General features: G+C 35.8%; 1 long non-coding RNA gene and 1 pseudogene across 1 annotated transcript in view; both read right to left on the bottom strand.

Moving 5' to 3' along the window:
- Positions 1–11,299: 11,299 nt before the first annotated feature.
- The window catches only part of LOC120618246 (uncharacterized), a 48,651-nt gene continuing 33,728 nt past the window's right edge, over positions 11,300–26,222 (bottom strand). The window contains exons 2-3 of the long non-coding RNA XR_005657193.1: positions 18,835–18,892; positions 11,300–11,961 (exon numbers count right to left, since the gene is read on the bottom strand). This is a non-coding gene — a long non-coding RNA (uncharacterized LOC120618246). The remainder of the gene's footprint in view (positions 11,962–18,834; positions 18,893–26,222) is intronic.
- LOC120618817 (uncharacterized) lies at positions 20,791–20,909 on the bottom strand (annotated as a pseudogene).

Genomic DNA, 26,222 nt, shown 5'->3' with positions numbered 1-26,222 from the left:
CATATCTAAAGAGGCCAAAAGTAGTGGGTGTAAGCAAAATCATAAAATCCATTTATCTGCCAACACATTTATGTAAGAGATTACATTATTGGTAAGGAATTTCCTGCCGTATGTCATTTTTTTCTATGGAACTTTTCAATAGCTTGTAATGGGCTGTTGTGCTTCCTCTTTAGGCCTGGCCATTATCAGTTCCACTCAAATATTCCTTCCTACTCAAGATGGAGTGTTTTGTGACACTTATGAATTTGTACATCTATTTTTTAATGATTACAATGTTGATTTAGATCCTAGGAGACTTAACATTTCTGATTCCCACACACGGGACTGTTGTAAGAATTTACTCTTCGAACATACATTAATTATTTGAACCTCCAGGAAAAAGAGTGCCATAAAATCAAAAGCCACATATGAATTTTATAAGAAATAATTTCCTAGTAAAATAAGACACAAAAGTAACAACTGAAGGACTTTTCTAGGTAGGTGAGGAAACATATTTCACTGTTTCTAATTACGTAGACAAGACAAGTAAAAGGCAGAGCATCGTGAAAAGAATATTTGATGTGTAGCAGAAAACCTGAGGTTGAGTCCGGGCTCCACGACCTACTACGTGAGCATGGGCAAGACACCTGGGGCTGCTGAGTTTCATTTTCTTCAGCTGTAAAAATGGGCACCATATCATTGCTCTTAATCTCTGTTTTTATTTTATTAAGACAAATGTAACTCCCCAGAAAATTCATGTTTACAGATGTGGTATAAAACTTTACTCATGCAGCCTTATTTTAATGTGGTTAGATATGCAAATTAAATCTTTAGGAATTTCAATGCTTGTACAAGTAATTGGTAAATAGAAAGTAATATAAAAGAAATATGTAGATTTAATATTTTCTAATATTGAATAGAGAAACATGGTTTTGTGTTTTATTAAAAAAATAGATTCAGCCATAGCTGATTCAATGAATTATTAGCATTCTAAATATAGACCAACTTTAGTCTTCTTTTTTAAAATAAATTTTACATCAAACAATCTGCCAGGAGAGAGAAAAAAATTAATATTTTCTAAGTGACTTTTGCATCAATTGCATAAAACTGTCGCTTGTATCATATGAGATATTTTGATTCACCTAAAATTTCTGGTGTATTATACAAGCCTAAAGATTAAAACATTTTCAATGACTTTTCTCTTCGACTATAAAAAAATTAATTTCAAGAAAATCAAGAGTAGGTAAATACAGGTACTCTATTGGAAAACTTGATTGCGCTAATGAGTAAAAGTAGAAAGTGAACTAGGGATGTATACCTTTGGAAAAGAGATGGCAAAATTATCACTATCTGCAGGTGAATGATTGTCTGGCAAAACCAGAAAATCAATTGCAATCCTTTTAGAAACAATAAGAGAATTTAGTAAGAAGACAGGTTAAAAGTAAGTACACAAAACTCCATAGCTTTTTTATTTACTAAAACAATCACAAAATGATTAGGAATATTCATAATATGAAATATGAAGGGCCTTTATGAAGAAAATCATTGAACTATACTGAAGGACATAAAATAAGTTTTAAAAAAATGGAAAAATAACTTTCTTACTTGGAAAGTATTTAGTGCTATAAAGTTGTCATTCTCTTTATTCAACATCAGTCCTATTAAAAAACCCATGGATTTTTTTTTTAATTCATCAAATTAATTCTGTATTTCATTGAAGGATGATTGTGTAAAAAGAACTGGTGAATTCTTGAAAAAAGGTAGTAGTTGTATGTAGAATGATTTTCTCTATCAGATATTCATTCAACAAATATTTTTAAGGCTCTGTTTGGTGCTTGGAAGTATTCTATGCACTGGAGATACGAAAGTGAATAAAACAGACCCAAGTTTCTGTTCTCATGGGATCTAGTTTAGAGACATAGACAATATGCAAATAAGTAAGTAAAATATATAGGATGTCAGATGGGGATATGTATTAAGGAGAAGAATAAAGGAACTAGGTAGTGGCAATGTGCAGGGCATCAGTGCAGGTTGACAGACAATGCAGTTATAAATAGGCTGCTCAGGAAAGATCTCACAGATAAGGTGGTATATGAGTGAAGACCTGGAGGAGGTGAGTCATGAGGTTATCTGGATATTAAAAGCTACAGTAATTAAAACAGTGTGGTCTTAGCTCCAAAGAGCCACAGAAAAATGGAACAATATATTGAGTTCAGAGATTGGCCCAAATATATATGAAGATTCAGCATATGATAAAGTGGCCCAAAAGACGGACTGTTTATAAATAGTGCTAGAACAACTTGCTAGCCATTTGGAAAAAATGTTGGGATCCTTGCTTATATAGACAAAAGTTACAAATGGATAAAAGATTTTAATGTTAAAAAAAATATTAAACTGCTAGGTGAATATTTAAGTAAATACCATTATACTCATACTCTGACTAGAGCAGGCCTGTTAAAGCATGATAACAAATCTAGAAAACACAAATGAAACCGTCCCCAAATTTGACCATAAAATAATTTATCAAAATCACCTCCCACAAAACAATTTTTTTTAAAAAAACACATTTTACAGAAACACTATATTTTCTTATTCTAATTTTTACTCTTTCTGAAGTTAGTGCATACATTTAATGTGGTGATGTCTCTTTCCTTTTGCCCTTAAGAGCTGTTGAATTGATAGTACACATTCTAATAAGCTGCTTGTTAGAAACCAGAAATAAGGTCATATATAGAGTTGTAGAAAGCAAAACAATTTCTCATATATTCCAATAGCAAAAGTAAAAAGAATATGGACACAATTCACAATGAAAGAAGTACAAATAGCCAACAAAAGTGAAAAGATGTTTAACCTCTTGGGTAATCAAAGAAAGATAAGCCAAAACATTACTGAGATGCAATTTTTAGAGGCAAGGAGGATATGGCATTCTCATTTACTACTAATGGGAGTATAAATTTGTAAAGCCTTTTATCAAAACTAAATATGTTTATGCCTTTTAAATTTTTTCGGATTTTTTTCTACAGGTAATCAGACTACTGATCAAAGATGATGTATGAGAATGCTTATCTCAGCATTGTTTGCAATAGTAAAAAACTGGAAATAGTAAAAAACTTGATGTTCATTAATAGGGGAATGGTTAAATAAGCTACAGTATATACTGACTATGGAATACTATGTGGTTATTAATTATTTATATAGAAAGATGTCTACAGTAAATTGTAATTAAAAAAAGGCATTTTGGAAGACAGCGTGACAGTTTCTTACAAAGCCAGACATAGTCTTACTATATGATCAAGCAGTTGCACTTCTAAGGATTTACCCAAAGGAAATGAAAACTTATGTCCACACAAAAACCTACACCTTAGCATCTTCATTTATAATTGCCAAAAATTGAAAGCAACCAATCCTTCATTGGTGCCTGGATAAGTAAACTGTGGTACTTCCAGACAGTGGAATATTATTCAGCAATAAAAAGAAATGCGATATTTCATCAGGAAAAGACAGAAAAGACATGGAAGAACCTTAAATACATATTGCTAAGTGAGATATAGTCTGAAAGCCTACATAATATATAATTCCAACTATATGACATTCTGGAAAAGGCAAAACCGTAGAGACAGTAACAAGATCAGTGATTGCCAGGGTCTGGGAGGAAGTGAGGGAGGGGTGACTAGGGTGGAGTACAGGGGACTTTTAGGACAGTGAAACTGTTTTGTGTGGTACTCTAATGGTGGATACATGACATACATTTGGTGAAACCTATAGAAGAGAGAATCCTAATGTGAACTTTAGTTAAGAATAATATATCAATATTGGCTCATCAGTTATAACCAATGTACCACACCAATGCAAGATCCCTTAATTATAGGGGGAATGGGTGGGTAGGGGGAGGAATTAATGTATATGAACTCTGTGCTTTCTAGTCAATGTTTCTGTAAACCTACAAGTGCTCTAAGAAATAAAGTCTATTAGTTTAAAAAACCCCAGACTACAAAGAACATGTGTGTATGATTCTCTTTTTGCAGTGTGTGTGTTTGTACATGAGTGTGTCTGAGTCGGGGGACATGTGTAGAAATAAATTCAGAGGGATTATATGAAAATGTTAATTATGGTATCTTCCAGTGGTAGGACTATGAGTGATTTTTGCCTTTTAATTGGTGTCTTTCTGCACTATCTAAATATTTTACAGTTGTTTTTATAATTATTTTTGTTTCAAAGAAATAAGATAACAGTGACAACTACAAAGAAAACCAATAACAAAAATAGAATAAATAAAGTAAGATAAAAAATAATCCATAATCCCACCATCTAAAGATAAGCACTGTTAATTTTTTGGTGTACATGCCGTCAGACTAGTTGTGGTAAAATATGTATTGTAATGTGTGAAATATATATATATATATATATACATATATATATATACATATATATATATATATATATGGTGGAGAGAGAGAGAGAGAGGAATGCACACATATTTCGTATGATTTTACAACATAATTATGCTTTATATATAATTTTCTTCCCTTTGTGTTAAGCTTACTTTACTACTAACATTTACCATGTTGTTAAAATCCTTTGAAAATATAATTTAAAAATGTGCGTATAGTATTTTATCATAAGATATACTATCAGTGAATATTTAGGGTGTTTTTCTACAAATATTTTGATGTTATAAACAACATTGCGGTGAACATCATAAATAAAAGTTTGTATTATGTCATTATTTCAGGACCATATTTCCAAGGTGCTTCACAGAGGTCACTTCAAATCATGGCAAACAAGGTAACTAAGTCCTTAAGATGGGAAGGGATGTTAAGAAAATGTTTAGTCTCATTTCTGTTTGCATGGAAGAGCATTGCAATCAACCAGTTTAGAGACAAGTTTTCCTTCTAACCTTAAAAATTTTCAAATGTACATGATATCTTTATGAAAAAAGTCCCAAAGTAGATATGTGAAACTATAAACCTATACATTAGAAGTGGCTATTAGATTCATAAAAGATTGTGATACACAATCTTTTTTTTTGATACACAGTTCAATCAAGATACCAACATTTTTTAGAATGATTGCACTTAACTTTTTGGGGAAGTGAGAGGAAAGAGAGGAACCAAAGATCTTTCGGAGAATCTCATGGAGACAATAGCCTCTTACCTCAGAAAAATATCCATGTGTGCATACACTCACATTCTTGCATACCTAGTGTTGGACATGACGATAGTCTATCAGTGAATCTCAGGTTAGGGCCCCTACTGTAGCACTTGAACATGACTCAGGACTTTAGTTCACTCAGATATTTTCAAACAAAATCACTTCTTAGTTATATTATAGTTTACAAAATTCTTTCCTATACAAGGTTTCATTCAAGCACCTCAATCTACTGAAATAAATAAGGGATATAATGTTTATTTAAATTTTAATGGCTGAGAAAATTAAGGGCTCAGAGAGAGGTTAAATGATTTGTTTAAGGCCTTTCTGTCACAGAGAGTTTGTACCAGGACTCAAGTCCTCTTTGACTTTAAATCTGATGTTCCTTCTCCTCCATTCTGTTGGGTCACTCTATTCTTCAGGCTTTGGACTCTCTAGAGATTAATAAAATAGTACTAAGCTAGGCCTTTGTAATCTCAGATTTTGGTATCACTGTAGAACAGTATTTTAGTCTATACATAGTAGGTACTCAATTGATGCTGGTTGATAATATTTAGATTTCATTTAGCAGGAAATTCTGCTGTTGTTAAATACCATTATTACTTTGCTTACTTACACAACTCTATGCAAAGTCAAGATTTTGTTAATTATCTGGTAATTGATGCTTTCAGGCATCAGTTTTTCTCCCTGAACTGTCAGACAGTGAAATCATGGAAAATTGGCAATAGCGAACATAAGATATGCATACATATTGAAGATAGTTAGATTTTTTTTTTTATAGCTTTATGATTGAGTTTTTTTCCTTGTCAAATACTTATAAAGAACGTTGAGGGCAACTGAAGAGGAAGAATGTCACAGAGAACAATTAGTTCCTTTGGATTGAGTCTAGGAGGTTCATGTCGTATACAAGGTACCTCTTATCAGAAATTTTTTTTCAGCATTTTTTTTTTTTTACCGAATTTACACCATTTTTTTCTCTCAGTAAAACAAAGCAAGGATTTTTTTAATACATTTGACCTGTTTGAGTTACTGATATCAGAGAGGGCAACCCTGATATATATTTATTCATATCTTTTTAAAGTACATAAAGTTCTCTATTCTTAAAGGAATTGTTCCATAGAAACCCAAGGATTGAGAATATTCCTTTTTAATAATATTTTATTGACATTAGTGGATTAATCTATACCTAAAGATTAATTTGGAGGAAGGGACAAGGGGAATAGAATATGAATGCGTATAGGTAAAGGAGAGAATGTTGGGCTATTTGGGAATTAGGGCATTAGAGCCAATGGAAGGATGTGAATGCTGCTTTTCAGGCTTCCTGTGCTTTCCAGGCTCTGTGCTAAGTGCTCTACAAAAATCTTCTCATTATTCTCCTTGACAGGCCTATAAGATGTCAGATATTATTATCCATACTTAAAAAATGAGAAAACTGGCTCAAAGGGGTTTAAGTAAATGACTCAAGTTCTCATAGTTAGTTAATGGCAGAGTGGGGATTTGAACTCAGGACTGTTTAGACTCCATGCTTGTGTGCTTTAACTGTGAGGCATACACACATCAAAGCAATGCTGATGTTACAATAATTTCTCCCAATTTGTATTTTGGTTAACTGCCCAGAATTTTTTTTTAACAGAAGTGGCACATGCTCTGGTTTATTTTTATTCAAAGATAAAAGTATATAAAGAGATGTAGGTCCTTTTATGGCTTGTTGGAGTTTATCTGTATTTGGTCCTAATTGTGCATCAGAATGACCTTATTAGTTGAAAATAATTCCTTAATTCCTGTACAGAATCATAAAAATGTACTTTGTAAATTTCTAAGTTTTCCTTTTTCTGGATTGCAGTAATTTGCATTCATCTCTATTCCTGTGCTTTTGACAGTAACCAGAGTCTTCAAGTATTAAACATCAGTGAACTACTGCATATAATTCTGTATTGTATGAGTGGGAAAAAGTGAATCTGGGGGATAGATCCTAATGATGTGTGGTTCCAGCTGGAGTCTCATGTCCCTCAGGGCAAAGTCACAGCAGTCTAAATGCATATAAGATGGTACTCTACTGCTATTAGTTTACTTGGTAATATCTGGCAAAGAATATAAGATGAACAATGTAGCAGGGTTGACTGGTTTTTTTCTGCAGGAGAAAAAAAAAATCACAAAATTGGAAATTTTATGAAACTATCCCAATGTCTGATAATCATTTAGTCATCAAATACTTGTTGGGTAGTAGATGTGAAAATACAATGATGACTTAATCATTATTCCTACTTTCAAGGAACTCACAGTCCTGAAGGGAAGACAATCAATCAATCAATCTATCAATCAAATACAGGGCATCAAGGGCCCTAATAACAGGGCCTTTATGACAGTACCTAGGAGAGGCCCTGGCTTTACTGAAGGGATCAGAGACATAATTCTATGGGAGGAACATCTATTCTGCATAGGACTGGCTACATAATTTGTGGAGTCCAGTGCAAAACAAAAATGCGAATCATTTGTTCAAACTATTAAAAATTTCAAAATGATGACAACAAAACATTAAGTCAAGCATAGGCATTTCTAATTGAATTTCCTTCCACTTAGACTGTAACATCCATAATGGGAAAATTCCAAACCATTTTTCAGCATAATAACCCAGTCTGGGTACTTATGCCATTTGTTTCTTTTGAAATATTATTAGTACATAACTAATATCTGTGGATCTATGACAACATATTTAAATCAGTTTGGTGTGGTCATAACAATTTTTGGAAGAACCGTAGGATATTAGAATGTTTATTATTTATCCTTTAATTTGATATCTAAATATATAGTACATATATTATGTACATACACACATACATATATACTTATTGGTATACATTATTATATAATATATATCTTATTCATATACACTTATTAGTTTACATGTATTATAACTATATTTGTATATACTCTATTGGATACATATGTATGTGTACATAAATTAAAATATACATATAACCATATTCTTTATATAGGATAGATTTAAGATAAAAGAATTAGTAAAATATTACCTTTCTTTAAAAAAATAATGGTGAGGAAAAGCACTTTTACTTTTCCTCATGAAGTTTTTATTTCTTTCATGTCATTTGCTAGTTTTTTCTAATTGTTTCTATGGATTGGGCCCTGTACTAGAAAAGGGATAAAAAGGGGAACAGAATGGAAATGGGCTTGTCCTCCTTGAGCTTATCTCCTGGTGGGAGGAGACAGAAAATAAATAATTAACCAATAAATAAAAACAATAACAGGCCAATAATAATTAAGTAAGAGTCCCAGGGAGGACCCTTTAGTGAATATATGAGAAAGCTGGTTAACTTATAGCTGTTTCAAAGAAGGAAAGTAACTTAATGAGCACATAAGTTTCACCTAGTTTATCTGTGTCATTTCATTTAAATCTTATAATAACCTTATGAATAGGTCTATTTTATAGAAGAAACAATTTGAAGTTTACGGAAGTCACCTAATTTTCCAGGATTATCCAGTTGGTAAATTGAAGAGTGGACTTTTAATTCTTACTTCCTACTTCTTCATGCCTAATGATCTCTTTTTAAGTAGGAAACTCATGTGTCTTTCTGTCTACAGAGAGAAAGTAGAATCACAGTTTTGCTACTTGATAGCTGTGTGGTTTCTGGCAAATCACTTAACTTCTCTGAGCCTCTATTTCCTCATTTGTAAAAGGAAAGAGTGCCAGCTTTCAGGTTTTATGATCTCAAATTTTGAATCAGTGGGGTCTGGCTTAATTAATTTTACTACACTTTACACACAGACATTGTACACTGATATAGATTCTCTCTCTGGCAATGTGCACAAGGGTTTGTCAACTCAGGCTACTTCCTCAGGGTGGTGGCTCAGAGGCCTTGACAACTAAAGCCTGAATCCCTGAGTCTATGGAAGGATCTCTCTTTCCTCTGCACCTCACCCTCAATATTTTTTCAGGCTAGGGAAAAGTTTGCCTATGGTATACTCTGCCCTTGAGGGTAAAGGGCTCAGGGTGACTTTAAAGTCTTTTCATTGAAGGCAGAAGCACCAGGGAATTGTCGTTTTCTATTTCTTGAGCTGTCTGGGTAAGTGTAGCTGTAATAGAGTACAGTTCAAGAAGGTAAGAACCACTTTGGAAGAAGCCCTTAAAGTGACTCAGTTTCAAATCACAAGATCAATTTTGCAAGGTTCTAGAACTACTGATACTGAGTATTACAGTAGCTCCATGGCACAGGTTCAGAAGGTGATTCAGGATGTCTTCTTCCTTGGACATTAAAGCTCATTACCTGAAAATTACTCAGCCTTGGCCCATAGGGAAATCTTAAGTGCCCAGCCCCAATAGCATAATCCTGTTCGAAATACCAAGATTTCATGATAATGAACACTGTAGAAAGAGAAAGGACAATTGCCTGGGTTATACCACATCCGTTGGATAATTTCCAACCAAAAGGACACATTTCTAGATCACTATATGTCTGTCATGTAAAGGATCTGTGGACTTTTAGCTGTGTGCTTAGAATAAATTATCTAGGCAGCAGGTAAAAAAGGGGATAAAAGTTCCTGCCTATAAACAATTTCTGACAGAATGAACTTCATTTGATGATAATTTCTATTCTTGCCTGCAATTGGGAATATTACATCCTGCATCACAGAGGTGTGATGCGGGTAGCATGAGATAATGAAACGAAAGGCTTCACGTAGTGTTTGGCACAGAGTAGATGTGTAGTGATGACAGTTCTCCCCTAACACTCTGCTCATCTGATGTCTGTTAGGTGCCAGGCTCTAGGCCTTACAAACCACAGAGAGAAATGTGTGAACTTGCCCTCAACAAACATGTGGTCTAGGAAGGAAGATGAGATGCATAAGTAGACAACCTCTTGTGGGGCTTGGGGGTGCCCAAGAAATCGCACCCCATTTCCCAGCTGAGTTGGGAACTAGGAGATTGAGAGAGGGATCCAGTAGTCTTGTGGATTCTGGAGAACAGGGCATGGATCTGTTAGTCCAGGACACCTGCTAGTTCTTCAGTCAGCAAGGGGCGGATGTCCCCATTTGCAGCCACTGGCAGCCTACAGAACCACAGTCTTCCTGTGGGAGAGCAGAATGTGCAGGAGGCTTCCCCACAGAGTGGTTAGAAGGGCTGCATGAAGCAGGCTCAGAGTGGGAAGCATTCCTGCCATGGAGCCTTCTCCACATGGAAGCTTGAGAGAGGAGAAGGGTATAGGGGAAAACCTTACAAAATTTGTTTTCAAATTAAATTGAAGGACTAATATTCAAATTAATATCTCATTACTGGTTGATTTATTTGGTTCTCAAATCCTGGCTCTGCGCCAGAATCACCTGTGGAGATTTAAAAAGTTACCAATAACTGGCTCTTCCTGTGGGGATTCTAAATTGGAGGATTTGGAATGGGATCCGGACATCATCTTCATTTAAAAAACCTTCTGCAAGTCATTCTGACAGACATGCAGGATTTTGTACCATACTCTTGACCAAAGATGGGCTTGGTTAATCTTTTAAAAAAATATTCTTTGAAGAGGACCAATAATAATTGCATTATGCTTCTGTGAGAATAACTCCTTCAGATTTATTTGTTTGTTTGCCAAAATGGGTGAGATGCTCAAGGTAGTAAACAGATAAAAGGATAAGTTCTTCTGTATAGTTTTTTTTTTTTTGTAGAAATGACTCTGTAGATACATTTTTGTTTATCTTTGTTCTATACCTTATATGATCAAAGCTAACATTTCAAAAGGTGGTCTCCCTAGAAACATAAATCAAAAACATAATAGATTCAGTTGCAGATTTACTTAAATTGTAGTGAGTGCCTATTATGTGCTAGGAACTGTGCTAAGTAATCTATCTTTTCTCAGGTGAGAGACAGGTTATAAATGTAATAAGGTTAATGAAGATATTGTGAATTGATGAAAATGTTTAGAGACCATGACCGGTGAAGACATGATGATGCTGTGACATGTATACATTACTTGAGACACTGAAAATCGGTACAACTTTAAAAAAATAAAAGTTATTGGTATAACATTGGTAAATAACAAATTTAAGGTGTATAACTTTATAATACAACATCTGTATATTCCATTGTGTGCTCACCATCCAAAGTCTAGTTTCCTTTCGTCACCATTTTTTGACCCCTTTTGCCCTCTTCATCCTCCCCTCAACTCCCTTTCCTTTGGTAACCATTAAGCTCCCTTATCCTTTGGTAACCATTATTCTGTGGTACAATTTTTTGAATATACATTTGGTTATATATCTTAAGAACTAGTTTTATGTAAATGTTCTTGCCATTTCACTTATTAATCCAATTTTTGGGAATTGTCTTAAGGAAATACTTTTTAAAAGTGACATGCTTTAGGTAACAAGAGAATCATTCTATATTTTAAATAGAGCAACATCTGGAAATTTTGTAATTAATCATTAGGGAGATAATAAGTAAATTATTGCATAATGACTAATGACTTAATGTTATACAGACACTTAAAACAAATATTTATAAAATCTATGTGTCAACAGAGTAAAATGCTTACTACAAAATGTCAAATGAAAAAGTATGTGCCAGGACACTAAAAGTTTTTCGCCAGCACTGGAAGGGGTTGTGAAGATGGAAAGTGGTTTCTGTGTTGCAGTAGTAGAATTCAGAGCGTTTTTCTCTTTTTGGATGTGGTGGATAGATGCCATTCATGTTACCCAGCATCCCTTCCCTCCCTGTACAGACCCAAGAGGAAAAGGAAACTTACCACTTCTAGCCAATGAACTGGGATGATGTATGCCTGGATTTTTTAATGGTCATGTGCTTTTCTTCTCTGCCAAGTGGAGAAAACTTGCCTGTAGCAAGAGGTAACCAAAAGTTAGAGATACTTCAGAAATCAGAGAGGTGGATGGATGGATGTATAGATAAAGGGGTAGATAGATCGATGGACCAAACTGATGACAATTTATAAGTTCTAAGACAAACCTCTGCATTTGTCATTTATGTGAGCCCCAAAATTCCTTTCTTGTACTATACAGTAGACCTTCGGTTAGTCACTTGCAATTGAAAAAAATTCTGACGATAGAATTTATTTAAGTTTTAAAGTTTTTATTCTATATTAGAATTTGCTAAGGTTCTTATTTGTTTATTTTTAAATAAACCTTTACTTTCTGAAGTTCTCTGGAACATTCTGTACTTGTGTGTAAATACTGCATTTGTGAATCATTTCCCGTTAAATTACCCATAGATTTTTGGTCCCTACTGAACTTTAATTTCCTCCCATGTCTCTTTCTCAGCTTTTCCTGCACCATCAGCTACATTAACTGTTTTCCCACATCCTGCTTCTGACAATAGCCACACTGAGAATGCTTTCCAAAGGGTGGTCTGAACCACAATGTGAATTCAATTCTGTATAAGGTAGGAATGTATGGGGAATTTTGAAATAAATCAACAAATATTGAGCACCTACTATATTCCAGGCACTAGGGCTACAATGATGAAGATAAGACAGAGCCCCCGCCCGTAAGGTGTTCTATCTGTGAGTACATGTGTGTATGAGATATGGGATGGGGGTCTAGTCTGAGAGTTTATTCAGCTCTTAGTACTGATTTGCTTAATATTTCTGTACAAAACAGTAGGATAATAACCGTGGAACTTTTATTCTGTGCCACACCTATGTGCTTCAATTATTATTTTCCCCATTTAACGGATGAGGAAGCTGAGATACAATGAGGATATTTAATGTATCCAAATGGCACAGTTGAATTTTTATTATTTATTTATTCATGCATTCATGCATTCATTCATTCATTTATTTTCATTAAGGGTTGGATTTAAATTGAGGCAGTCAGGCTCCTTACCTCTGGACAATGCTGCCTACATAATATTGTAAAAAAAAAAAAAAATCTGCTCAGAAATGCTGAATCTGCTACTTAAATCTACTACTTAAATTTTTTTGAAAAAAGTTTATTAAATTGTGATGGTATAGGATACAGATATCTGGCCAGGATGTGATGAAGGGAGATTCCCTTCTAAGCTTGTTATATTTTGAGCCATAGAGAAAAATGATCTGAAAAAATGAATTCTTTCAGACATTCATCTATTCAATAGATGTTTACTGACTATTTGCTACTGTGTAAATTTTGTAGAAAGCCCTCCATTTAGTAAATGTAGATGGAAAACAAACAAATCCTTAAAATATACCATGGCATGATAAGTCCTATTATAAAGGAATTGAAAAGCTACTGTGAGAGCATTGAGAGGAGGGAGGGGAAGGAGAGGGGAAAGGTCATGAAGTGGTTGACAAGTAAGCTGAGCTTTGAAATATGAGTAGGAATTCCTTAGTGGACACTGGATGGGGAGGGTGGTGTAGGAGGGTGGGGTGGTACTGGAAGAAAGGGCTTCTGGAAAGGATCTGCTTCTAAGCTCACTCAAGAGTGTTTTGAGAATTGCAAGTGGCTCTAAGTACAGGACTAGAAAGATAGGTGGGAGGTGGACAAACCAAGGAAAAGCATTTGGATGTATCTTTGAAGTCAAGGGTATATAAATGTTTTCAGTTGCATACGCCTAATGCTAAAAATAACTTGAGCATTACTCTTCAAATTTGTAGTTTTTAAATAATTTATATGATTAGTTATTTACATACATGTACTATCATACTAATATGTTATATATCTTACAGTACACAGAGATAAAATTGTATAGACATTATTTAAAGATATATCTGTATTTTTGCTTCCACAAAAATATTATTAAATATTAGAATGAGCAATGTGTTTGAAAATGTTATAGATTTTTTGTAAACTTTGGTTTAATACTTTGTGATAGGATAATTAAAAGGATTCTAAGTTCAGTTTATTTTGACTTTTAGTTTTAATCAAAACAAGATACTTCAGAAAGAGAATTCCAGTTGAAGTGTTTGTTGGTGGGATTAATCAGATCATGATGTAATTTTTTAAATCCTAAACACTATGCTAAGGTTTTTCTTAAAATTTAATTGATAACTTTCCATCTTCCTTAGTGTCAATTTATCATTCTTGTAAACTGTTTGGAAGGTGTTGCATTTTCATATTTTTAGCAATTGGTTCACACCCATGGATAGTCTTTATATGGACTATTTTAAAATAGACTGGGAAAATCTGTTTCTAATATACTTTTTCAGATGGGAGAGGTTTTTCTTTTCTTTTTTAAATGAAACATATTCACATTATTTTCAGCCATCAACTCATTGATGATGGGGAAACATTCCCTCAATCATATGAGTTATTTCTTGCTGTGTAAGAAATTATCCCCCCAATTAGTAGCTTAAAACAACAGAGATTTATTATCTCATAGTTTCTGTGGGTCAGGAATCTAGGAATGGCTTAGCTGTGTTCTTTTGTCTCAGGGCTGCAACTGAGTTGTTGGCCAGTCGTCCAGCCAGCTTAAGGTGGATTAGGGGAGAATACGCTTTCAAGTTCACTCACATGCCTGTTGGCAGGTCTCAGATCCTCAACAACAATTGGCCAGAGATAGTAGTTCCTTGTCAGGCAGCTTCTCCATAAAGAGAGAGTGGGAGAGGGCTAATAAGATGAAAATCGCAGTCTTTTTGTAAGATGTCAGAAGTGACTTTTGCTATATTCTGTTTGTTAGAAGTGAGTCTGAAGTCCAGCTCACGCTCAGTAGAGGAGAATGTATAAGAGCATGGATGCCAGGAAGAGGGGATAGAATAAGGGTTGGGGAGGACAATCTCATTTTCAAAATAGCAAATTAATTTGGAAAAGCAGTTACTTTCTTATTCACTGTTAAAATGTCATCTTTATCTTGAAGAGACATGTTAAGCATATTTATTTTTCTGAAAATATTTGCACAATCCTGGCAGCCACTAGTCGTCATAGGAAAGGTAGGTCAGACAACTCAGGAGTCTCATTTTTTGTAAATGAAAAATGTGGAAGTCATCTTTTAGTTGGACAACTCTTTAAGTATTTTGACACCAAATAACTAGCAAACTAGCATGGGCATAAACCTTATCTAAGTTAAAATAACTGTAAATAGTTTACTTTATGAAAGACTTAATTTTATAATATTACCACTGATGGCATCTTTTGGCACGTAGAATGCGATTCATTCCGATATACTGAAGGTGAAGAAATGAGTGATGGTGCTGCTATTGCCCCTCATTTGTGGAACTCCCTTTCTTCCTTTAGAGAATCTTAGGTGTGTTAGATGAAGGATGGACAGGGAGAGGGCACGGGTATTATTCCACACATTCAATATTAGTGCCTTTAAATTACTTTCTAAAAAGATTCAGAATATATAAAAAAACAAATGCAAATATTTCTTTTTCTGTACCACTGTGGATAACATAATGAAGCTTTAGGGTGCATGCACATCCCTTTGGAGACCTCTGCTTTAGACCAAGGATTCTTAACTCAGTATTTATTATTTATGGGAGATTTGCTTTCAAGGAGTGGAAAAAAGTGACCAAAGCTCTAATTAGTTGTCAAAAAAACATTAAGAACCACTGCTCTTGGTAATGGAGAGCCACTGAAACATTTTAAGAAGAACGTGAAGAGACTGAAAATTTAGAATGTTTCTTGGGTAGCAGAGTGGAGAGTGGCTTGGAGAGGTTGAGCCTGGAACCAGGGAGAGCAGTAGCTACCAGAGAGGCAAAAAGTAATGAAGGATTGAACCAAAAGAAGGTGAGTGGAGTAGAAGGGGGAGGCTTGTGGGTCATAAAAATCAGCATGTTCCATAACCAAGGATGTCATTAAGGCACAACTGAGCATGTGTTCATAAAGGCAGTTTAGAAATAAATCACATCTTCAAAAGGGAATCCGAAATCTGAATTCAGAGAAAAAGACATTTCAGGTCCTCCGCCTTTTTAAAAAATTGTCTTCTCCTTTATTTATTATTATTATTATTATTATTATTATTATTATTATTATTATTATTGTTGTTATTAATTTTCCTGGAGTTTCAAGATGGGAGAGAGAGATTCAGAAAGATGAGTTATTAATATTTTTAAAAATCTAGTAATACAGTAATAGAAGAATGGTATTTGGAAAGTGGGGCTATAGAATGATACTGGAGCCCCCCCCAAAATTTACAGTTTGAAAATCTTTTCTAGGTTGGAAAATATAATTCTACAGCTGTGCCTTCTTTAGGAAGGGCAGGGTGTTTTTTCTCCCCCTTTCTAGATTTTTGATTTCTTTTTATTGTGATGAGCATCGCTATAGTTTTGTCTCAGTTGAACTGTATCTCTTGGCCAGTTTCTTATCTCTCTCAAGTAGTATGAAACATTTCTGTTTCACACCTCGCTCAGCCCCTCACCTACACCTTCTTATTTAACTAGTCCCTTGGGCAATGCTCGGAGCATCCGAGTGAGCTGGAAATGTTATCTCCAGGGTGTTGTTGCAGTGGATTCTCAAGGTGGTGGCTGTCATATTCTTGGGGTTCAGATAAGACAATGAATGGGGTGCAAGAGCCCTGGGTGTCACACTCAAAGTCGTGCGGGAAAGAAGAGGGAAGCTCCGTTTCAACAAGGGCTTCTTTCAGTTCCTGCACGGCCTCATGTTTCCTGAGCCCCAGACCTGCTAACTGATCCAGAAACAACAATTTGAACACCCTGGCCTTTCCCCACTGCCTCTGCAGAGGCTGATGTTATTCCTGCACCCCAGCCAGGGCACCCTCCCCAGGAACTCGGAGCCAGTGTGCTGCGGGAGTCCAGGCTGGTGTTGCAGTTGGCGGCTCCTCTCCACCCACAAGCACTTCCTATTGCCAGAGGAGCCTGGGCCCAAGGTGGGCAGGGCAATGGCTGTGCAAGAGCCATCTTTCTGAGTGGCAAGTGTCTGCAGTTCATCGGTGATTGTTCCCTCTGAGATTAACTTCCTAGTACAATTTATTTTGACTGTCAGTGGCAATCAAATGAGACCTCAGACTGTAATTATTTTCAACCTGGCTTGTATTAGACCTTGACAGCTGAGCTCCTGGCACATGGATGGAGGTGTTCGGGAAGCCTCAAGAAATTTGACCTCCTTTTCATAGCTGCTTCTTGGAGAAAAGGCTCTTAGTTGGCTTAAGAATCTGGTCCCAACCATGTGTGGTGACTGTTAGGGCTTATTTACCAGGTATTTAATTTAATTTTCTATTTGAAAAACTATTTAAAGGTCTAGAAAGATAGTTGTTTTTCAGTTGGGTATTTTTTCTTTTTTCTTTTTTTTTGTAAATTTAAGAGAGTCTTTGTGTAATCTGTCTGATACTTGAGGAAGACCCCCACGACGACAGTGTGGAGTTAGGTAGAGCTGGACTGTAGTCTCCTTTCACTGACATTAATTATGTAACTTGGGAAGATTGCTTTTCTTCTCTAAGCCCCCTGCCTTCTCATCTGTAATGACATCTGCTTTATCATGAAGTGAAATTCCTTAATCATCAAGGATTGGAAATGATGAATAAAGCTCTAGAATAGTGCCTGTGTCATCGAATGTGCTTGTTAAGAGAGAATTATTATTTTACTCTGTAAATTGTCACCCATGTGGCCTTTGTGGGGGATTGAATCAAGGTTTCTCGAAAGAGAGATGTGTGTGAGTCTTATGACCTGAGTAAGGAGCACGACCGGCTTAGTCAATATTTATAAAAAAGCATCCACTGACAACACGGTGTGCTGTGTTAAACATCATTGTCCAAGAAGCAAAAATATAAAACTCATCATGAAAAACTTACAATTGTATGTGGCAAGGCATGTTAACAAAAACATTTACAAAAATTTGATTATAGGTAGTTCTCTAGTTCTCTAGTTCCTCTTATACTTTTTAAGAGTTAAAAAAAATTCTGCCATTACTCCTAGATGTCTCCACCTTTCAGTGATCTGTATGAGGCCAATAATTCACTTCTGGGGTTTTGAAGTTATTTGGTTTTGGGTTTGGGGCATTTACGTTCTCACTTGTGATAAATGTAAGTAGTAAGCTGATTCCTTACCTGATTAATACAGGTAAACATGAGCGGGAGGAGTGTGCAACATAATTTACATCTGCCTTCTAATCAGATTTATTCAGCTCTCTGGTTCTCTTTGACTGTGGGTTCCAAAATGTTCTGGTGGAGTTTGCAGATTCTCTCACTCTTGCACTCTGCTACTAAGGGGTCACTCTTTCTGCTATCTCCTCCTACCATCTCCGCTTTGCTCTGTCTTATCAACTCTGAAATCTGCCCATCACCCCACTGCCCTTCAGAACTTTTTTCCTTGAAGCCTTTCCAAACAGGTGCTATATTGCTTCACTTTTGATGGCCATTCTGCTAAGCCCTGTGTCTTATAGATGTTCTCCCTCCTGAATAGTGACGTGCCTGTCTTTATATAGCTCTGACGGCCTTTGTGTTTCCATGTCTGTCACTTGGCATTTACCACTATTTATCCTACCTCCTCCAGGAGAGCCCATGGGAATAGGCTTTTCATGTAATGCCCACTGTTGTTATGGATTAAATGAATTATAGAGACAATAAATAAAGAGTGTGTTGAGGAAAGCTCATCTTAGTCTGATAGCTTATTATTAACTAAATATTTATTAGGCAAGGTTCTGAATTTTTTCTTGAAGGAATGAGTACAAGTTTGGACTGGTGGCTGACTCATAGACTCTAAGGAATTCAAAAGCCATGGTTTGCTGAGAAAGTCAGCCTGAGAGAGAAAAAGAGGGAGTTAGGAAGTCCTGGAGATGGAACCCACTAAGTGAGGCCTTGCAAGGTCCCTTGTAACTTACCAGTAATTTTCCCCATCGATGTGGTACAGATGGCTGAAGGTGAGCACTCCGAGGTTATCTGATGGAAGAATGAAGAAAAAGGAACTGCTCCTACTCCCAGCCCAGTTCAATCAGTAGTTGTAATTCCTACCATTTATTGAACTCCTTACTATGTCCAGACACTATGCTATTTTTTTAAAAAAATAAACACTATCTCATTTAATCCTCAGAAAACACCTCTGAGGAATTTTCAGTTTTACACAGAGGACACAGAAGCCGAAGGTCACAGTTAGTAAAGGTTAGAGTCTGTCTAATCTTAAAAGGCTGTGCTAAGGCTTGTTTTCACCTATGTGACTATTCATTTTTATGTCTGATCTTTTTGAGGGGGAGTAGGGAGGGAGGAACCTAACATTTTTGTAGAAGATAAGAATTTGCCTTATACCTGGAGCATAGCTTAGCTACATGATCTTGGGCAAGTCGCCTAAGCTCTGTGGGCTTCAGAGTGTTACCTGTAAAACATACGGGGGCTGAGGAACAAATAGTGTGACTTCTCCAAATGCTGATTCTTGCGAGGCTACTATATCCCTTTGAGCATGTATGTCATAGTAAAAGAGGGGAGATAGAGTCATCTGTCCATGTCTGTAATTCAGGAATTCTTTTTATCACAGAAATCTATATTTGTGATTTACGGTAAACTTGTCCATTTTCCTTTGCCATTTCTTCCATGTGACAAGGAGATATAGCAACACATGCATCCTTTCTTAATGTATTTGTTATGATCCTCAAAGTTTTATAGAAGATGAAAATTTACTAATAATATGATGAGGCTTAATGACCATAAGAAGTCCATAAATATCAAATTAAAACTCATCTATAACATCTTCTTCAACCAGGGAAATGCTGAATTTGGATGCTATTAACCTTCTGGTTTAATTACCGATGTTTTAATATCATGAAAATGAAGAAAGGAAACCACAGATTATTTAGATGTGATACACAGTTACCCCAAGTCTACATTATAATTGAATTCACTGACAATTCCTAAATTGAAATAATCTTTAATCACAAAGCTATTCTTGTTCAATAAATTCTTTTAGTGAGAGACTAGATTTCAGAGAGAGATGAGTATTGTTAACATTATACAGATACTTAAAAAGGCCAGCTTTGAATTCGATGGTCTTGCTCATCTCATGGTCTTTGTCTGGGATTCCGATGATCAGAATACACACATTCCAGAAACAAAATGTACTTAGGGAATGACATGAAACCTTTAGTGTCAATGACCAAGTGCAGGAGGAAGAAAGACTGTGTGCTGAGTGCTGGATCCCTTATTATTTAGAACACATCAAGAGGAAGACATTAGCAGGTCGAATGAGGAAGAGAACAGGCAGAGAGCAGTTGAGTTACTAATACAAGGCCACACAGATACCAAATAGCAACAGCAAATTAAACCCCCAGATCTTTTGAGCTGCTCTTTAAATACTGATTCACCACCCCACCCTTTACATTTTCCCCCGTTTCTATGAGAGCTGATAACCATTTTTTGGATTTGCAAGATTAACACAGAAAACTAATAGAACTCTCTCCATTGCTTAAATAGTTATCAATCATTTTATCCACTCATGAGAGATGGTTGGAAAGGGTTAGTACTTTTGAGAAGTTGAGTGTGGTAAAAAGCTGTGCGGGGAGAAATCTATTCCTGGCATTATATTCAGGAATATAGCAATTAACTTACAAACTGGATGATGATAAGATTTTCATGGATGGCAAGGATGAGGGGATTTAAGGGAAGAGTATTTCAAGATGGCAAAGAGGATTTTGTCTCTCCTCTTAAAGGTGCTTCATTTGGCAGATGCCTTTGTTTGTTTGTTTGTTTTTTTTTTTTTTTTTTTTTTTTTTGGGTGACGGCAACCCTTGGTTGACCTCACAGATTGCAAGGACCTTGTCAGGTTACAATCCCTTATTTTTTATTTTTTACGCCTACGGCACCTGGTCTTCTTAGGTGGTCTCCCATCCAAGTACTAACCAGGCCGGCCCCTTCTTAGCTTCCGAGATCAGACGGGATCGGGCTTGTTCAGGGTGGCATGGCCATAGACTCCTGTTTCCTTCTAGAGAATTCTAGTATAGTTGACCCTTGAATAACATGAAAGTTAGAGGGGCTGACTCCCAAGTTGAAAATCCATGTATAACTTTTGACTCCCCAAAACTTAACTACTAATAGTCTATTGTTGACCAAAAGCCTTACCAATAATATAGTTGATTAACACATATTTTGCATGTTGTATGTATTATATAATATATTCTTACAATAAAGGAAGCTAGAGAAAATAAAATGTTCAGAAAACCATAAAGAATAGAAAACACATGTATAGTGCTGCATGTCTTTATTGAAAAAAATCTGCTTATAAGCTGACCTGCACAGTTCAAACCTGTGTTGTTCAAGTGTCAGCTGTATTACAAAGACTTGTGATGGGTCTTGCTTCCAGTTGTCTACATTAGAGCTCTATGTAGTCTATTCTTTCTCTTCCCTCATTAGCTTTAAGGTATTCAGAAGGTCTTTAATATATCTGACCTACATCCTTTCTGTCGTAATTTAAGCTTATTGCCGTTTCTGCTACTGTTTAAACTGATCCCTCACTCAACATGGGTTAACCCCAAGAGCTTTAGACAAGGGTATCTATTGGAACACCCTCTTTTGGCCTTGTTGTCTTCATAATCCCTTTTGTAGGGGACAGGTTATCTTGGTCTCTCTCACAATTAGTTTGGAAACCTGCTCAGCTGCTCTTGTCACTCAGCTCTCAAGGGTCACTTTTGTCATCAACCAAATATTGAAACAGGTGGAACCTGCCGCAAGTAATGTGACCCACAGTGGAAAGAAAATGACTCAGTCCTGGTAGCTCAAGTCATGTTTGCGAGAGGTAGCTGTGACAATTTAAATGCCTCCTTGTGACTTTTGCAGCAAAGGGCCTTTGAACGGCTTGATTCCTGAAGACCATGGCATTCCAATGTCACAAATCCGGCACTGGACATACCCCTTTTCAGTCTCCATGCACAAATCTGCCTGTCCCAAGTTGGCTGCTGGAGAGCCTGGTCTTCCAGCTCCTGTGAGAGCAGCTCCAACAACACATAGGAGAGCTCAGATTGGAGGTTGGTGTGAAGGCACAGACGCAAAACTTGGTGCTGGAGTTTCAAGTGAAACCAATGAGGAAAGAAATTTGTTATAAAGCACTCCTGTTTTTCACCTTTTGTTACACAACTTCATTTTGCTTATCTGTTAACAGTCATTTACATGTTGCTCACTGCATGTCACAAAATATACACACAGTTCTTTGAGCCTTGCTTATTTTTCTTCGCAGTCTCAGAGCCACTGCTGGATCAGGTTAACCCAACTTCCAAAACTCCTGGAATTTTCCCAGGTCGTCAGTCTATCCCGCTCAACTGTCCACCGTGACTGCTTACATTTGTGTAAAGGAAGAATAATCTAGTGGGAAAACTCCCTACTGTATTAAAAGAAGACATGAGTTTTAAGCCAAGTTTCATAAGCTAATAGTTCTGAGACTTCGTTTCATTTGGGCAAGTCCTTTCATCTCCCTGTACCTCCAGTTTTAATTTTGTATGATAAAGATAAGATGCTAGTAACATACCTATGTATAGGGATGCTATGAAAATGAAAAAAAACTAATGCATGACAATCGAAGAACTCCTCTGAAGTAAATCCTATGTAAAGTCAATAAATTGAGGTTACTGTTACAATGATTTAAGTGGATGTAAATGCTCGACAAGTCTTAACTACATAAACATAGGGAAGTGGAAGAGATATGCTAAAAAGAATAAATGGCCAACACTGTCTCTCCCTTTTTTTTGTACTTTCAGAGTGTGTATGCATTACCATTTTTTAATCGCTCAGTTCCTTTTTGTGAAGTTTTTGCTAAAAATGTAAGTTTAGACTGGTGAAAAACCATATCCCCTTGTTATTGAAGTTTTAAAACATTTAGATATTTTTACCTAAATGCTAAAGAACAAAGTCAATTGTTTAACTAAAAAGGCAGAATGTAAATATTTAGCTTAGGTATTTGGAGTATCTATTTTTACAATCACAGTACTTCCTTGCAAATACTTGAGAAAGAGTTATCATATGGCTCTTTGAAAAGCGTGGGAAGTTAAGGATGAAATAAAAACCTGACCATAGACTTCCTTCCTCACTTTTGAGTGAGATCTCAATAAATTTCTCCTATAATTGGATGTGAACTTTATTACCTTTTTATGTGACTTCATACTATTATTTTAGGAAAATATTTAATTGCATTTTAAGAGAGACATGAATTAAGTGAAATGCAATTCTTGGAAAATAAAAAAAAATGTGTTTCTCATTTTATTCTTCTTTGGATTTATTAATTCCCAGGTTCTGAAGATCAATTTAAACTTCATAATTTTATTAGTCATTCACTTTCTTGTTTGAACTTTTGATCATTTATTCCTTTATTTGGCCATCCATTCATTTATTTATACATTTATTGTCATATATTCGATGACCTAATAATATGTGCCAGTCACCATTCTAAGTGCATTTATATTTTATAAAGGCATGGTTTTTCATTTAGGCATATTTCTTTTATATTTGGCAAACCACTTTGTTTTAAAGCACGTCCTGAACAATGGAGAGACATATGAATAAATATGCCTTAGTATGGTAATAAACGAATGTCTATAAGTCAAGTTCTTGACCATGGAAAGGCAGGCCACCAACAACAGCAACAATGACAATAGCCTACACCAACAGAACCCTGCCATGGGCATTTGGTGCTAATTACAAGTGTTTTCCATGAATAAACTAGTTTAATCCTTACAATAATCATTCATGTTCTCATTTTAAAGAAGAGGAAACTGAGGCAGGGCACCTCAGCATAAGTAAATGTTCTAAAAGTTATAAAGTTTATTAAATGCTAGATCTAGAAAAACAATATTACAATTATCAAAGTGCTTTTGTGAAAACTAAAATAGAGAAGTCAAAAAAAACTGCAGAGTAATTGTTCTTGTAACTGTACTAAATGACTAATATAAGGTGTGGCTTCTGGTGGGAGGGATTTAAGTCTGCTACCTACTAGCTATGTGACCTTGGACAAATTGTTTTACTTCTCTGTGCTTCAATTTCTTCATCTATAAATCGAGGAGAGTGATTATGAGGATTAAATGAAATAATGAATATAAATATTTAGCATGTGTCTCACACATGATAAACACGTAATAATTATTAACTATTATTTTCATAATGTTTTACTATCACTGTATTTTTACTTTTCCACATGAGACAAGGAAGGCTGGTAAAATAGAAAATTAAATTAAGATAAAATTTTTGATTAAAGCAAAGTCAGCAACTTGAACCTCATGCAACTGAAACATTGTATTTTATGAAATTGATAAATTTCCTACAATATATCATAAAAATTATTGTAGTGCCCAAATTATAAAATGCCAAGAAGCAGTTTATCATGGAAGAATAGAACCAGTTGGAGAATAACCGATTGTTGGCAATTCAGTTTTATTTAGTGACATCTTCTGTGTGTCAAGCGCAGTGTTTGGCATTATGGGCTATAAAGCAGGTGGCTTACAAAAGAGAACCCACATAAGATTCTTTCGCCCTATACAGTCTTTTGGGTAAGGCAAGTCATATATGGAAGAAAGATTAAACAGCAGACCCTGACATGGAAGACGTATTCACTGCTTCAGACTGGAAGGGAGAAGTAGTGTGTGAGGAGTCTTCAGAAAAGCTCTGGGTAGAGGATGGGACCATTTTTAGCTGCAGAGAAGTGAGAAATGCATCAGAGGGGGCGAAGAAAGCTTCAATAGCTAAGAGTTGAGGCAATTTAGGGGAAAGGTTTGATGGAGCTAGTCAAGAAAAGTGAAATAATTTTAATTCTTTAACATCTTTGAGCCTAGATTTTATTTTTTGAGATATGTGTGGCCTAGAGACAAAAGCATGGACTTTGGATTTAGATGGGGTTCATATCTCAGTCCTATACTTATTAGCTGTGTGAGCATATCAGTGAATTTAATCTTCCTGAGCCTCAGTTTCTTTGTCTATAAAATGAGCATAATTCTTGTTCTATTTAGGGAATTATGAGGCTCCAGTGAGATAAGGGGCTTGACAGTGCCTCAAGGCCATAAAGAATCTGTGAGTTTAGGGATTTTGCAACAGTGTCTGTTTTTAAAGTTCCTACCCTTTTTCTAGGAGATCCCCTTCCCTCTTGAAAAACATGTGTAGCCTAAATAGTATACAGAGCAAGCTTTTCCTTGTGTAATATATATTTTTTCCCATTAAGCACTTCTGGGTTCTTGGTAATTCTTTTGTAAACCACTTCCTTTTGTTGAAATCTTGAACTAGGCTTGATGTAGAAACTGGCTGTTGGGGCAATGGTAAATGAGCCAGTTTATTAAAATTACAACAAAATTATTCTTTGGAGAATGGTGGTCTCTTCTGTTTCTATGTCATAGATTACAACTCCCTCCCAATCATAGAAACTCGTCCTTAAATACTTTAAATTGACCGCATCTTGATGTTCTGTAATTCTAGCTTGCAAAATAAGCTCTCCTAAATATATCATCTGATGACTACTCCAGCTTGCTATGTTTTCAATTTCTCACATCTTGGGTTATTTGAAGACGTTTATATTTACCTAATCCCCAAGTAGCCACAAGGGAAAGCAGGCTGCCACCAGGCTCCATGCATGCTGTCTGCACTCACTGGCCAGAAGGGACAAGATTCACTTCCCTTTGTTTTTCACAAAAGTCATGACATTTTTGACTCACCTCCCTTCCTTTATTATGAATCATTGCTATTATTGATACCCAAACTCTGGGTTAGTTTTATTTGCCTCTATGTTCTTTTCTTTTTCTATTCATTGGAAAGTCTAATACTTCACCCTTTTCTGTCTGCCCCGCCCCCAGAGTAAAACCTAATATCAACTGATCTTCAGGTTCTATGAGTACATATTTAATTATTTCACATGGCTGGGGGATTGGCGGAAGGAGGAAAGAAGATGTTATAAAAGTGTAGTGTAAATTTAAAAGCGAAGTCGTACTCTTCATCTTTTTCCTATTCTTCAAAGCAATGTATCTTATACTTCGGGGCTAAAATGTACCTTGCTTTCCTGAAATCTTGGATACAAACCCTTGCTCCATAGTTCTCTTTTCTTTTCCAGGACATTTTGCAACCAAAACAGAGGTTGGATTGACCAGCATAGGTTAGGAGCCTGTTACTGTTGAAGGAAGATCTTAATGGAAGGATTAAAGCTTCCATTGTGCTTTGATGCCTGATCCATCCCCTCCCCTCCCTTCGCTTCCTCTCCTCTCCTCCCCTCCCTTTCTTCCTCTTCTGAATTACAATGCTTTTCAAACACTTTCTCTGCCCC

Source organism: Pteropus medius, unplaced genomic scaffold, assembly GCF_902729225.1.
Source record: "Pteropus medius unplaced genomic scaffold, Ma_sr-lr_union100, whole genome shotgun sequence".
NCBI lineage: Eukaryota > Metazoa > Chordata > Mammalia > Chiroptera > Pteropodidae > Pteropus > Pteropus medius.
Note: the sequence above shows the minus strand (reverse complement) of the source record. Positions and strands in the feature narration are given on the sequence as shown.